Source organism: Ursus arctos, unplaced genomic scaffold, assembly GCF_023065955.2.
Source record: "Ursus arctos isolate Adak ecotype North America unplaced genomic scaffold, UrsArc2.0 scaffold_3, whole genome shotgun sequence".
In the NCBI taxonomy this organism is placed as follows: domain Eukaryota; kingdom Metazoa; phylum Chordata; class Mammalia; order Carnivora; family Ursidae; genus Ursus; species Ursus arctos.
This window is the reverse complement of record NW_026622985.1, coordinates 85,344,798-85,360,823: the sequence shown is the minus strand read 5'-3', so window position 1 is coordinate 85,360,823 and position 16,026 is coordinate 85,344,798. Positions and strand designations below refer to the sequence as shown.

Sequence of the window (16,026 nt, the reverse complement as noted above, 5' to 3'; positions counted from 1 at the left end):
CGGAGCAGAAGTGATTCGCTCTGAATGACCCAGAAGAGCAGAACAGGAATTCAGTTGCCCTGACCTTGGCAATGCCCACCCCCAATTTGTCTGGAAAGCTGGGGACACTTCCACTCATGCGAGCCCCAGCAGAGATGGTCGTAGAGCAGGTAGCTTTACCCCACCCACCCTCTTTCTCTCTCCCCCTCCCCCCAACCTTTCCCCTGTTTTCCTGAACTGCCCAGACCCTTTAATTTCTGGGCTTTCTTCATATTCTGTCTCTGTGGGTCAACCCCTCTGCCGTTCAGTCCCCACAAGATTTACCTATCCTAGGATCCAATAACCAACCCCAAGACTCCGCCCTCAACCAAATGTGGGGTTAGAACGAGCCTAAAGAATAAATTCATTCTAAAAGGATAATGGCTTAATACATTGTGTTTCTCAGGTATATGAGCATTTTTCAAGGCGAAGGGCATTTATCTTAAGACTTAATGGTAGACCTTGGGCATTATGACAGGCAGTGAGGAAATAATTTGTAGCAAGGGGCTGTATCACCCACCCGATAGGGGGCAGTCCGGTGTGGTAAATTCCACCCCCCGCCCCCACCCACCCTCCTTCCACTTGGTCAGTCCTAGGTCACAGCTTTTCCTCTGAAATCAGAATCTCCTCACCCAGCTGCTGAGAAGAGAGAACAAAGCTGCCAGCTGATTATTATTCAAGCACAAAGCGGACCATTTATTTTAGCAGGTTCAGAGCCATTATCTCCCCAGGACACATGCTACAGTGTATGCTCACTTTATCTGGCCACATTGCCTTCTGTCCTCCAGTCCTTAAAGAGTGTGTTGTTCCTCTCTCTGGAGCAGGACAAAAAGGAACTGGAGAAAGACATTTGTTGTAGCAATGACCTATGAAAGCTTCTCTCTCCTTCCTTTGCTGCCTGGACGTCTCCAAAGCAATAGTATTTCCTGTCTCTTCCTGAAACCCAGGCAAATGAGACAAGGTCTGAGAAAAGCAGCCCCGGGCGGCCATCTTCCATCTGAAATAGGGGCAGAACCACACCCTCAACCTCACCACCATCAGCAAGGATTCAGGCTCCTTTGCTGCCAACAATCTCAAGAAAGGATTGCCAGATAAAACACAGGACGCCTAGTTATATTTGAATTTCAGATGAACGGTGAATAAATGTTTAGTATCTAAGTACTATCTCATGCAATATTTGGGACATACTTAAACTAAAAAAGCTTTCATTTTTCAGATGTGCTAAACATGGCCACCAACCACGTCATCTCTCCCTCCTCACCCCCGTCCCCTGTACCCTCTCCCCCAGCTGGCTCTGGTCACCACACAGTCCTAGACTGGACACCGGAAGTACAACAGAATTCCCTTGCTGCAGGTGAGGATTTATGGGAGTCCACACCGGAAGCATATAGAATGATGTCAATCTGTGTTGAGCATTGAACAGTGTCAGAGATATATCTCACTGGGAGATGCTTCGCATCCGGCTGCTTCAGACTTGCTTGCCTGAGGCCATGCTGAATAAACCAATAAATATGTTCTCTGGCCTCAGAAAACCCAGGGACCACTTCTCTAGAGGAGAGAGTGAAGTTTGGGAGGGAGGCCTCTGGCTTGTCTATGTCACTCTCCCTCTGCCCCATCTGAAAACTGTGAGATTCGCCGAGATGCCGAATATCCTTTCCTGTTCGAAATTCTCTGAGTCTGTCCGCCCCTCACTGGCTGAGAAGTCCAGTCTTCCTCCCTCTGGTGTTGCTCAGACTTGCTCCAGTCCCAGGCCATCCAGGGGTCCGGCTTCTGCCCCAGTGACTTCTCTAACCAGCAGTGCCAGCGGCAGACTGTCTCCCAACCGCTCCTGATGCATCTGACTCTTCTCCACCCTCCCATCCTAAATGTGGGTCCTGTTCGGAGGTCCTTATCTGAGTTAGCACCCCAAGCCTTCTGGCTCTCCCACTGGTCCTGGTGTATCTATCTCCCACTTCCCCGAGAGCAACCAGTCAATATTAAGCAATGGTCATCATCCCTGAGCATAGACTGAAAGCAATCACATGAATCCTAACACAATGAGGGCTCTATGGTGTCGTCCTTGATACACGGTAGCAGCCTGGTAAAATTCACTTTTAAAGCAATATTAACCCAATACCACCCGTCCTTCCCTCTTGCTGCCATGTCTTCATTCCCTTTTTGGTCTTTTTGTTCTATTTGAACCGTGTTCTCTTTTGCTAATCACACTGAAATCAATCTGTCCATTTGAATTAATTGACCAGTAAAGTCCTTGGAAAGGTCAGTCCATCTTTTCGTTACATGAATTCCCCTGTGGGACCTATCCAGCCAATAACTTGTATTTTCTCTCAGCATCTGCCGGGTTTCTTTCTGCCCAAAGCAAACCATAAAATAAAAAGCACCAGTGAATTTCGAGATTCACTGGAACTTATATTTTGTAACTTTGCATCTAAGATCCTCTGAAAGCACTTTTTTTCCCCTACAAAACAAAACAAAACAAAACAAAAAAACAGAAAAAGAACAACTCTACCCTCTCAAGCACGTTATTGTTTGGAAAATAGACACAGAGGAGTTTACCACTTGCCCAAAGCCAACACTGGTGAAAATTTCTGAGATTAAGAAAAAACAAAAAGATGGGATTTTGTGGTAGAGATTTTTCCTTTTATATTTTACTTGTGATTTTCCCAATGCCAAAGTTTATGACTCAACAACAGATATCCCCCCTGAGGCTCTCATGGCTGCTAATGGCAGTATTTTGGGGCTTTTTCCTTTCAACATGAGAATCTCAAGGCTTCACATTCCAGAATACTGGCTTGATCCCCAGTGAGAAAAATCTCATTGGTATAGCATCTATTCTATTGTTTTGTAAGAACGAAATGGAGCCACATAATTCAGCCTGGAGCATGAGAAAAGGAGCTCCAGGAAAAGACGTCTCTGTGGGGCCATGACAGCGAATGACAAAGCAGATGAACAGGAGGCCCCCACTTCCCTCAGAGAGAAGGTCACGCAGGTCCTCCCTCTGCCTGTCCTCCAGGCTGCTGTTTCATAAGATACTAGATACCCAGGAAATGAAAGCTGACTTTCAGTGAGCTGGTTCATTCATTCATTCAAAAACCACTTATGGCCTATCTCTCCCATGCCGAGTACCATGCCACACACAGAAGACAGCAAGGTGAAGGGGACCCACTCTGTGACCTCAGAGAACTTTCATACTAATGCATGAGACAGATCTACAAATAGTAAATGCATCACAATGCATCTCTATGGGTTGGAATGTAAGAACTGGCTTTCTGTTGCCAGGGTTCTCAACTGTGGGTGAGTTTGACCCCCCCGGAAACATTGGTCAATGTCTGGGGACATTCCAGGTTGTAACAACTGGGGTGAGGGAGTACTACTGGCATCTGGTGGGTAGAGGACAAGGAACTTCCTACACATCCCACAATGCATAGGCCAGTGCCCCACAACAACGAACTACCCAGTCCCAAATGGGGATCGTGTGGAGGCTGAGAAGTCCGGTGTAACTGAGCGAATATGATGGGGTCATTCCTATCATGGCGGCTCAGGCTCTTGAGTTCACATGGCCCCTTGTGCTCTTTCCCTGGCTCTGTCATTGATTGGCTCCTGCCCTAAGCAAGTTAGTCCCCATCTCCTCTTCAGTTTCCTTGTCTATAAAACAGAGTTGGAGTCTCTAATCTCCAATCCCTTCCTGTCTAAGAATCTATGCTTTTATTGGGCCCATACAGTGCTCGCACTAAGCCCTGCTCCTGTTCGGAGAAGGCCTTGGCCAAGGACTGTTGGCTCCACCCAGTTCGAGGAGATAAGCTTGTCTCCTGGGTTGATCCTGAGGCTAAATCAAGGAGGGTGAGTGTGACCTCTGCCCAAGGACCTCCGGTTAGGACACCTCCATCTTTGGAGGCTGTTTTCCTGTCAGCAAATAAGAACCACTTCATTCATCCGCCTCCCTGTGTCAGGAGGAAAGGAATGAGTACATGAAGCAAAATGGAAAATGACCCAGATGCTGCTCCAGGGACCAAGCCCAAATGCAACAGTCCACTTCTCTCCCTTGTGGAGGCTCTGAGGCAATGAAAGGGTATGAGAGACTCCTCTCAGGACCAGCTCTGTGGCCTAGGGAGGTGGGCTGGGCTGGGGAGGGGTTAGTATCTCTTTATATGTCTTTGGAACTGCCTGAAGGAGGATCTCTGTCACTTGTCTCCCTGAGGGGAAGTTAAACGTGGATTCTTGGCCACATATTTGAGGCACTGGGGCTGGGTGTGCGTCCAGTGCCCTCAGAATCTCTCTCTCTCTCTCTCTGTCTGGCTTTAAACTCCTTCACCAAACAGAAAGACCCTTTCAGAGCCAATGGGCTGGAGGACAAAGCAGCTTTGGAGCAGAGGGGAAGCAGGCCCTGGAGGAGGGAGAGAGGCTCCAGCCTGGGCCTAAACATAAGGCCTTTCTAGGGCTCCCGTGGTGCTGACTGTAGACAGAAAGGCAGGAAAAGGGAGACGGGCCAGGGCTGGCATTGACAGCCACGTTCATTTCTGAGTGACTAGGCTCACTGTGCTGGCAGAACAGAATCAAGGTCTGTAATTGGAGTCTGTGTGTCCTCTCTCCTGCTAGACCATTTGACGTGGCACATTCTGTGTGCAAGGAACAAAGGAACCTTTTTTTTTTTTAATAGGGAAAAAGCTGAAATTCAGAGACATCAGGTAACATGCCCAGTTACTTAAAATGCTAGGCAAGGGGGCTTCTCTTCGTGTTGCTGTTAGATTTGGTTCATGAGCATATCAACAATAAATGTACCTAAGTCCCTAACCACATAGTTCCCGTTCTCCGTGTGTCCATTGTTTGGCTTTTGGTTTTGAGGGTTGTTGGGGTTTTTTTCTGGTACAATTTGCATTCAGTAAAATTTGCAAACCTTAAGTATACAGCTCAATCACACACACACACACACACACACACACACACCCATAAAGCATTCATGTGGACAAAAATATAAAACATTTCCATCATTCCAGAAAGTTCTCTCTTGCCCTGTTTTAGTCACCAGCCCCCCTCGCCCCAGGAAGTCACACAGCCTAGTTTTGCTTATTCTTCAACATCGCATCCACCTCACATTCTTTTGCTCCAATGTTCTTCAGTTTCCTGCATGATGTGTCTGTAATTCGCTCTTTGTTGTTGTTGGATAATATCCCACCGTATGAACATACCACATTTTGTTATCCACTCTCTTATGGATGGATATTTGCATTGGTTTTAATTTAAGGCTATAATGTTGGGCTTGGTCCCTGGAGCAGCATCCGGGTCATTTTCCATTTTGCTTCATGTATTCGTTCCTTTCCTCCTGACACATTTGATTTTTTTTTTATAATTAGTCTTATGTGCATATTTCCATTCTCTGTTCCAATGAATTGTAATGAAAGTCACCCTCCCCAGGTCACAGCATGAAGAGAAAGAAAGAGGTACTAGGTGATCTAAAGCCCTTTCAGCCGTGACACCCTCCTTGCACAGGGTTATGACGGTGTCCTCTCGGAACCGCAGGGCAGAGAGCGGTTGTTTCCTCATACACAGGAACGCAACACCGTACCTCTGGGTTCACCAACAGAGACTAGAAGAAGTACAAGAAACACACCTGCTTCTCTTCACCAGATGAGAACTAGGAAAGATGCTCCCCTGTTCTACCCACTGGAAGCAACTTGAGGGAGGCCAGCCGACACGGTGAGATATAAATAAATATGTCTACTTCAGCCAACTTCTCTGCCCTCCATGGAAAACAACCGTTCTGCCTTGAGATATGTGGGAAAGAGTAAGGCCCATGCGGGACTCTTAACCAGGTCTCCGAAGCGCTTCCATCAGACAGAGTTTACAGACCCTTGAATAAATTCCTACCACTCGTTCTTATTCTTTCTGATTCTTATTTTGTCTAACGACTCCATATTATACCTTGAGAGTCAAACTGCAGGGCACAAACTCTATCATAAAGTCAGACATTCATTTAACCACAGCAAGGGCTCTCATACTCCTCCTAGACATGCAGAGGAAAGATTGGGAACAATCATTGGGATGATACACATTAAAAAAAAAAAATCACTTTGCCTTAAGATTTATTCAACAGATATTTATTGAACCACAGAGACTCGAAGTCCTAGTAGTCCAAATTATTATTGTTGTGCTCCCTGTGTGCATGGGTTTCAGCCAATGACAGCCTCCCTTCTCACATATAACCTCCTCACAGGGAATATACGAAGGGCAGAGCAGTGGGGGGGAACACAAATTCACCCCATTCCCTCCCGCTCTCCTCTTATCCCTCCTAGCTCGGCCCTTGAGCTCACCTTTCTCCCAAACTTCTCTCCTTTCCCTTTTCCTCCTAATTACTTCCATCTCTCTACTGATCTCTACTCTATGGGGTCACAAGAAAAGGGAAAGGGATGTCGCAACGAAATGGTCTCTACTCACACAGGAGGAGGTCCCTGAACTCGCCTCTCTCATTCATCCCCTCAGCAAGCCGGGGTGGTGCTTGCCTGTTACTTGACTCCTTCTGTTTCTTTCCCAAAGCTGCTCTCACGTTTTTCTCAAAATGACAACCCCATGTATCATCAGCTCCTGACAACCCCATCCCACCCCCAGGTGCATGCTAGCCCTGACGGTACCATCCAAAACCCGGGGTATTTTTCTTACCTCTCCCCTACCCGCCACCCACCTCTTCTTTCAGGAACAAATTCTTTTCCCCAGCATTTCTGCATTAAGAGGAAAAAAGAGAGGAGATTTTCTTCCATTTTGGTAACTGGTGAAATCACCTAGTTGTCAGTTATTTACCAATATTTGATTCAGAAATGAACCAGCCCTAGACTGGATTTGGATTTTAAGGACTAACCTGAAAGAGCTTCTGAGGTATTGTTTTGAAAATTTCCCCAAAGCGGCCAGGAGGTAAATTTGCTCAACTGTGGTTATTGGCATTAGGGGGGTTGCAGAGGCAGGAAATTCCCTGCATAACTAGCCTCTCTTCCCGGAGCCTGCTGGGATCAGGAACCGCCAACTCCTCCCTGGCCCTTGCTCCCCATTTCCAGCCCAGCCGCCCCCTGGCTCTGAGCAGAGCCCACCCGCCATTTACTGTAAGTAACAGCTTTGTAGCGTATTTTCATATCCATTCATCAAATCCCTGCTAGGCAAGAATTCAGGGTGGAAGATGGGATTTAACTTGCAGAGACGTCAACACTTCCTCCTTTATGAAGTCTCGGCAATGTCTTTGGCTTCTTTGGAATCCTAGCCAAAGAGCAGCCAAGATGCCCTCCCCAGAGAACTTTCCGTTCTGAGAAATTCCTTCTGGAATCATCCAGCCACCAGCACCACCTCTCTGACACTTACTCCCACCTCCCCCCCCACACACAGACACACAGACACACAGACACACACACACACACAGACACACACACACACACACACACACACACACAGAGTATGTTGGTCAGGGCAGGCCTAAACCCTGTACCAAACATTCCCAGCATCCCAGTGGATTAACACACCAAAGGCTTGTGTCTCACATTAAATGCCTGCTGCTCTTACCAGATAGTGTCTTGATTGGAAGTTTTTTTCTAATTAAATGTCTTGCCTTCCAGGTCATAATTCTTTGAGGGAGCGTGACTTCTGCATTTTTACGCAACTGGGATGTCCCTCTTTATTGTTTGCGGTACAAATAGCAACCACCAACCTCGACCACATCCCACAGTGGGTCGTAGCTGGAAATCCAGTTTGTGTTTTCCAGGGCCCTAGCTCCTTGGCCTTTACGTATCCAAAAATATCCAAGTTCTTATTAGTATGTAGGTAGGGCATTGGAGGAGAAAATGCAAAGGAAATGAGAAGTCTTGCAGAGGGATCAAATGGTCTTTATTTCTCACTAGCTGTGCCAACAGCCACGGCGGGCTGAGGGCTGGAGAAGACTTTCACTTCCCTGGGTATAGAGTCGCAACAAGCAGAGTGCCTTCTGGAAGCCACAGCAGGGATCTCTCTAGACGGCAAGAAAACTGTGCCGGTGGGGAGGGGAAGGGGAGGAAGTGGTCCGAAGATACAAAATTCCAGTTATCAGATGAATAAGGACTAGGGATGGGACACACGACGTGATGACCACAGCTAACCCTGCCGTGTGACGTATCAGAACAGGAGCTCCTGAGCGCTCTCATCACGAGGAGAATGTCTTGCCTCTTATTGTATCTACGTGAGGGGGTGGATGGTAGCCGAGGCTCTCATGGTCATTACTTCACAACGTATGTGAATCAAACCATCGTCTGTACGCCTTAAATTATATGGTGATGTGTGTCAATTATGTCTCCATAAAACTGAAAAAAAAAAAAGCTATACTGAAGACCTGAGCCCCCCCCCCCCAAAGATTCCTTCAGCCGCTTCCTCAGGTGAGGGAGAACTGGATCGGGACGGGTTCCAGCAAGCACCTCACAGACCCAGAACCCCTACCCCCTTCTCTCCCGCATCAGTCAGGTGGATCGATCAATCGATCTATCTATCTATCTCTCTTGATCTCCCTGAACTTCGTTTGGGGGATCCTGTTTGACAGTCCCTTTTGCTAAAGAAGAAAAAAATCGTCACCTCTCCAAGGACAGCGCCACCACCTACGTTTTCCCTGCAGTGGCTTGTGGTGGTGGACACCAGTGAATGTTCGTCATCTGAAGGTAACGGGGACAATTCTAAGAGGGACTAGTAGCATCATTATTACCATTCAAAACCCTAAAGGATGGATGGGAACATCTAGACTTTGTTCCAGCTAAATCTGTACATAGGCAATGTCCCTGTTTTAGCTACCCCCTCCCTCCTTCACACACACACACACACACACACACACGCACACGCACACACCCTAGAAACACGGGGTGTAATTGGTTATTTTTAATCTGAGAAATACAAAGATCCCAGACTGAACAAAGTCCAACAAAAATACAGTCTCCTCTCTCTGGCCTCCCGAGACAAGGCACTTGCATTTAGAATGGAGAGCACGTGGTCCCGTGGTCTATGGAAGAGCCAGGCCGCCGAGCCGATGGCATGGCAGACGTTGTGGGGCCACGTAAACCCAGCTCCAGAGGCTTTGCCCGCGCAGCCCGAGCTTGACGGTATTTCCCCCAGACGAGAGACCTGGCCCATTTTGTTCAATTGGCCCATCAATTCATGGTCCTCCCCTTTGCTCCCCCAAATTACTGCTCCAGCTCGCAGAGCTGGCCACTGGATGCGGAGGCCTTACATCGACTCAGGAGCCTAATTACCCTGATGTTCCTTTTCCTCTGTGCACCGCGGACCTCTGCGTGGCAGGAGGGCGTCCTGGCCTGGGCTGGCTCGAGTGTGCACATCCTACTGAGTCATTTATGTTGGCAACTCTTACGGGCCGGTGACTTTCCTGCTGTCGAGGCTGGCACTTCATAATTACAGCTGTGTTTCTGGTGCCATACCAGATCACCGCACTTAAAGCCTCAAAATAGTGTCCAGCCTCAAGGTGCTGGCGGCACAAACAAGGAGGGAGGCTTCAGAAGCCCCAGAACCTGGGTGCGGAGTCAGGGGGCAGGGCTCGAAGCCAGACGCCCAAGTCCTAACTGTTAAAACCTATGTCTCCTCTCTTTTCTCCTCCTGGTGGAAACAGAGCAGTGCCATAAAATCGTCTGTTCCCAAACTAGAAACAAGAATGACCTTGGCATTCCGTCCCTGTCATGCTCCCATTCATTTTACTTACTTATTTACTTACTTACTTACTTACTTACTTACTGGATAAGATCTACTCCCCTTGCCTCCACATCACTCTCCCCCTTGGCCACTCTGCTGTGCACTTCAGAAGCTTCCGCAGACCACACCACCCCACTCCCTTGCCCTCTGGCTGCCCATTGGGTCAGGCTAATGGGAGCAGAAGATGGAAATTAGAAAGTGGAAGCGGAGAGAGGTCAAGGCATCTACTCCCCTGTTCCCTGCTAGGCTGTAGCTTGCCCTGGCTGCATCTTTCCACCTGGACCACATTTCCTGGCAGGTGGTCCCTCTGCTACCGGTCACTGCAAACAATGGATTTCCTCCCCTTGTCCCTGAAGCCTAGGAGGGCTGTACGAGTGTCCCAGGGCTGCTGTCACAAAGCGCCACAAATTGGATGGTTGAAAACAATAGAGGTGTATTGTCTCCCAGGTCTGGAGGCTAGAAGTCTGAATACGAGGTGTTGGTAAGGCCATGCTCCCTCGGAAACATGTAGGGGAGAATCCTTCCTTGCCTCTTCTAGCTTCTGATGGTTGCCAACAATCGTGGGCCTTCCTTGGCTTACAGGTGCATCCCTCCAATCTCCATCTCCTTCCTCACATGGCTGTCTTCTCCTTATGCGTCTCTGTCTGTGTCTCCTCTTCTAAGGATACCAGTCATATTGGCTGGAGGCCCACCCTAATGACCTTATCCTAACTTGATTACATCTGCAAAGACCCTATTTCAAAATAAGATTACATTCACAGAAACTTGGGTCTAGGACTTCAAAATATCTTCTTGAAGGACCTATTTCAAACTATAACACGTGGTAACAGCCACCACTGTGAAGAGTCCCTGCATTGGTCCCTTAACCCTTTCATTCTTTTATAAAGAGTCACTTTGTTAGACTCTCTAATTCCGTTTCAGAGAGTGCCAACTGTTTTCTGCTAGGACCTTGACAGGAGACCTCTACTGCCTGACTGCCTTGCTGGTAGACCACCTACAAACTGCCAGAAGATTCTAGGGATACAATGGTGAGCAAACACTAGCATGATCCCTGCATTCATGGGGCTACAGTGCACAGTTTAAGAGCCTTCATCAAAATATCACAAAGTAAAATTGCAACCAGGCTGAGATACAGAGGGTAGGTTTACAGAGCTATGAACATGCTTCACTGGGGGTATCACTCTAGTCAGGGAGGCCAGGAAGGGCTCCCAGGGAGAGGGACACCTGAGCCGGAATGCAAAGGATGAATGGAGTCAACCAGATGAAGAGGGGAGCCTTGGTCCCCCTTTCCCCGAAGAGTTATGTCATGGTGTCCATGTTTGCTTCCACTGGGGGATCTATTTTCATTCATACCCCAATCCATCCACAAGTGACCCTCCTCCCTGGGAAGACTTGAAACTCTATCCCATCCTCACAGCTGCAGAGCACAGCAGACAATCCGTGTGTCGAAGGGAGTGCTCAGAGAATGAGAAGCCATCCCCAGGGCTCCCAGGTAAAGAGCAGCGGCACAATACAGACAGTATGGCAGGGAGCGAGCACCTAGAAACCAAGTAACATGAGGCCCAGCACACGAACTCAACACTTCCACACTGAAATCACAGCGTCCTGAAACCAGCACTTCCTCCTTCTGTGTTCACAGTCTCAGCTGGGGACACCCCAGAACTTCTTGTCTGCTCCCTCTCTCCCTCTCTCAGCTCTTACTCTGAGGGATCACTGTGTGTTCCCGATTTTGCCTCTTTGATCTTTCTCGAATCACGCCCTCCTCTCCTTTACCACTAGCTCCTGCCCTGATTCAGGTCCTTATCACCTTTCCCTAGAACTTTGCATCTGCTCCCCCCTTGAGTGGTCTCTACCCTATCCAATCCACCCTCTGCAGCAAAGCCACCATAAACCTCGCCACCTCGCTCCCCTGGTGGTGGCCTCCAGGACTCCGTATTCCTGGCAGGATACAGTCCAGGTGTGGCACAGAAGGCTCTCCATGACGGGGCCCTGCCTCCTTCCCAGCCTGCCTCCCACCACTGCCTGGTTCACCCTTGATCTTCCAACAACGTCACCACTTTCAGTCCCACATACACATCAAGTTGTCTCGCCCCACTGTGTCATTTTCCAGGTTGTCCCACCCCCGCCGTCCCTTCCCCCATGACCTAATTAAATCCAACTCATCCCTAAAAACTTAATTTAGGTGTCAGCTCCTCCAAGAAGCCTTCCCAGATAGCCCTCTCCTCTCATTTCCTACCATAGGGTCCTCCATCATTAAATCTAATATCGCGTATTCTAAATAGCTATAGAGGTGTCTATTTCCCTGATGAAAGATCCTTGATGCCAGGGACCATGTCTCATTTGGTTTGACATGCCTATTGCTTGGCACAGAGTTGATCCTCAAAGATTCGATGAATTGAGGAGTGCGTGACAAATGGGTGTTGACTGTGGCGTTTCTGTGCTGGAACTCTCAAAATGAACAGAATCTTCCCCCACCTGTTACTCCCAATTACATGGGCCCAGGCCAGCTGTCCCTCGGCCACATCGTGCTGCCCAAGCAGAGAAGCTGCTTTACTAGTGTCGTGTTTTCATCTCAGCCCCTGCAAGGCAGGATATGGGAGGACCTCCCCTTTGACAGTTGTGTGACCCTAGCCCTTTAGCTTTCTAAGCTGCAGTTTGCCATCTCTAAACAGGCTTTATTATAGTATCCACTGAACAGAACTGCTATGAAAACTGAGTGAAATAAAATAAGGTGTGTGGTCAGAACTCAGTAAATGGACGGGGCAACTAAGCTGTAAAGCGACCGGTGCTGACGAGAAGTACGCAGGGAAGTGCCGCGGGGGTTCAGAGGCAAAAATGTCCTTGAAAACTGTTCCCTTAAGGGGCACATCCTCCCACCCTCTAAGTGTTCTTCGCATAATCGGTAACTCGGGGAAGCTCCTCTGTTGTGGGTTTACTGTGTTGTCACAAAAGGTTTCCATTTGCCTGCCAGTCTTACCCAATGTGAGCAGAATTGCAGCATGGAACAAGAAAAACGAACAAAAAAATGAGGGGGGTGGGAATTGTGCATTAGACCAGGGTTTTTCAAGACTTCAGTGAGGCTCCTGGAGAAACGAGGCGCTTCCCTCCTGCGGCCAAGTTGTAGTGGTGGGAGAGAAGGCCTAGTTCATCATCTTATGAAATGAAATTAGTTACAAACACATTCATTCCCAGCCCAAATCCAAAAGCCAATCCTCAGTTCAGCTTAGGAATTAGGAGGTGACAGTTTGGTGATTTGAGCCTACCTATGAAAAAGTCCAGGACGAGAGGCCAAGAGTGTGATTTCTGGCCCTGGCTTCCCCGTGGCCAGGCAGTCATGTCCATCTTCCCTCCCCAGCACTGCCTCGCTCACGGAAGTGCCAGCAAGAGAACAGGGGGAGCTGGCACCTTCTCTGCTTCTGCATCAGTCAACAAATATTCAATGGTCAGCTGGAGTGCCCAGTCCCGTGCTAGGTCCTTTGGGCAATCTTTGCAGATTTAAGAAGGAAGTATACTGAATAGCCAAGGAAACCATCAACAAAATGACAAGACGACCTATAGAATGGGAGAAAATATTTGCCAATCACATATCTGGTAAGGGATCCATATCAAAGATATATAAAGAACTCATACAAAAAAAAAAAAAACTCGTAAAACTCAATAGCAAAAAAACAGTCTGATTAAAAAACACAGGCAGAGGAACTGAACATTTTTCCAAAGAAGACATACAAGTCACCAACAGGTATATGAAAAGGCACTCAACATCACTCAGCACCAGAGAAATGCAAATCAGGACCATGATGGGCTATCGCCTCATACCTGTTATTAGGTTGGCTATCATCAAAAAGACAAGTAATTACAAGTGTTGATGAGGATATGGGAAAAAGGGAACCCTTGAGCACTGTGAGTGAAAATGTAAATTGGTGTAGCCACCGTGGAAAACAGTATGGAGGGTCCTCAAAAAATTAAAACTAGAATTACCACATGATCCAACGATGCCACTCCTGGGTATATGTCCAAGGGAAACGAAATCCCCATCTCAAATTGACATCTGCACCCCCATGTTCACTGCAGCATAATTTACAATAGCCAAGACATGGAAACAACCTAGTGTCCACTGACAGATGAATGGGTAAAGAAAATGTGGTGTGTGTATATACAAAGACACACACACACACACACACACACACACAGTGGAATATTTTCAGCCATAGGAAAGGAGGAAGTCACGCCATTTGCAACAACATGGGCGGAACTGGAGGACATTATGCTAAGTGACATAAGCCAGATAGAGAAAGACAAATCCTATACGATCTCACTTATATGTGGGATCTAAAAAACCAAACTTAAAGAAGCAGAGAACAGATTGTCGGTAGCCAGAGGTAGAAGAAATGCGAGAAGGTGGGTCAAAGGTACAAACTCCAGTTACAGGATAAATATGTCCTGGGCATAATGTATATCAAAGTTACTACAGCTAATAGTATTTCATTGTACATGTGACAGTGGCCGACAAAGTAGAGCTTAGGTGAGGCGATAAGTGTTAACTACACTTCCCGTGTTGCTCTGGCGACAGGACCCGCCCTCTTACCTTCCAGCCTCGCTCCGCCCACGGCAGTAGCCACCGGTCACACGTGGCTGTTGGATACTTAAAATGGGGCTGGTCCGAACGGAGTTGTGGTGCGGGAAATACACACTGGATTTCAAAGACTTGGTCTGAAAACGAATCAAAAATACCCTGCTGATGTTCATACTGATTACACATAGAAATTGTATTTTAGATACATTTGGTTAAATGAAACATGTTATTATGATTGCCGCGATACTGTTCCTTTTCACTTTTTTTAACAGGGCTCCCAGAAAATTTTAAATTACATTTGTGACTCACATTATACGTCCACAGGACAGGAGTGCAGTCCTGTACTGACCTCATAGCTCGGGGCCAGCATGAAATCGACCGAGACAGGGAGAGGACCTAACACAGTGTCCGAAACAAAGGAAGCGCCAAGAGCTGTTGTTAATATTAGTAAGATCAGTGGTTTTCAAATTTTATAGTCAAGTTTGTTTTTCAAGCCACTTCTTAGAACGGATTTTTTAAAAGGAGTTCTGGGGGCACCTGGGTGGCTCAGTCAGTTAAGCGTCTGCCTTCGGCTCAGGTCATGATCCCAGGGTCCTGGGATCGAGTCCCACATCGGGCTCCCTGCTCAGCGGGGAGTCTGCTTGCCCCCACCTCACCCCACAGCTCATGTTCTCTTTCTCTCTCTCTCAAATTAATTAATTAATTAAAATATAATAAAATAAAATAATAAATAAATAAAATCTTAAAGGTGTTCTGATCAAAGCAGAGAGATCTTGAAGTCTCCCCAGGGACCCATTCGCCCTGGGCACGACCTCCACAGGTTGGAAACCTGTGAGGTTAAGTCATCCTGAAATGTCCTTGAAGCTCTGGCACCTTCAGAGAAGGTGAAGATACGAGACAAAAACCACGATGTCTGTCTGTCTAGGCCATACTTGAAAAATGATTATGAACCTCAAATGTTCTCACCAGAAGAAAGGATCGTAATCGCGCGGCATGACAGAGGCGTTAGCTAAGGCTCCAGTGGTCATCACAGTGCAATACAGACGTGCCCCAAATCAAATCAGCACCTGCACGCCTTAAACCTACACAATGTTATAGATCGATTATATCTTGACAAAAGCTAGTTAATCAATTACCCAAAACAAGATCATGGAAAAACACTGCCGTTTTGCTTGGGAGAATCAAAGTGGTCTGGTCTCAAGTCTAGCTAGACGCAGTTCAGGAATCGGGGTGTCATGAACATGAATGGGAGGAGAGGTGCACTGTGGGTCCCCGGATCGTTAGCTGCATATACCATACCCATGCGTCACAGCACAGCTCTACTTCTGCTCCTCCCAACTGCTGGCTGCCCATCCATCCACCACCTGGGCAAGGCTCTCGGAGCCCACCCTAGGCACCAGTATGGCTAGGCCCAGCTCCGGGGAAGGGCAACAAGTGACACTCAGCCCAGACACCACAATGACTCTGCTGTCCTGAAGGCAGCTCTGGGCTGTCAGCCCCAGCGTCTGCCAGCCAAGCCTCCCGGCTCTTCCAGCAGCCCTCGCCCCTGGCTCTGCTGTGTGTGTGTGTGGACGGGGACAGCAGCCAGCTCTCTGCCGGGCTCTCTAACAAGTTCCACGAGTCTGTTTGTTAAAGAAAAATTCCAGTGGGTCCATCCAACACATGGAACTCAAGTACAGAAATTATATTTATCCACCCCACTGCCAAGGAGATCACATGCCCCGTGAGTCACTCCAGATGTGCTC

General features: G+C 47.9%; 1 long non-coding RNA gene across 1 annotated transcript in view; it reads right to left on the bottom strand.

Moving 5' to 3' along the window:
• Nucleotides 1-16,026, bottom strand: part of LOC113264641 (uncharacterized) — a 192,804-nt gene that overhangs the window by 161,940 nt on the left and 14,838 nt on the right. Inside the window, exon 3 of the long non-coding RNA XR_006410890.3 lies at nucleotides 14,294-14,418. This is a non-coding gene — a long non-coding RNA (uncharacterized LOC113264641). The remainder of the gene's footprint in view (nucleotides 1-14,293; nucleotides 14,419-16,026) is intronic.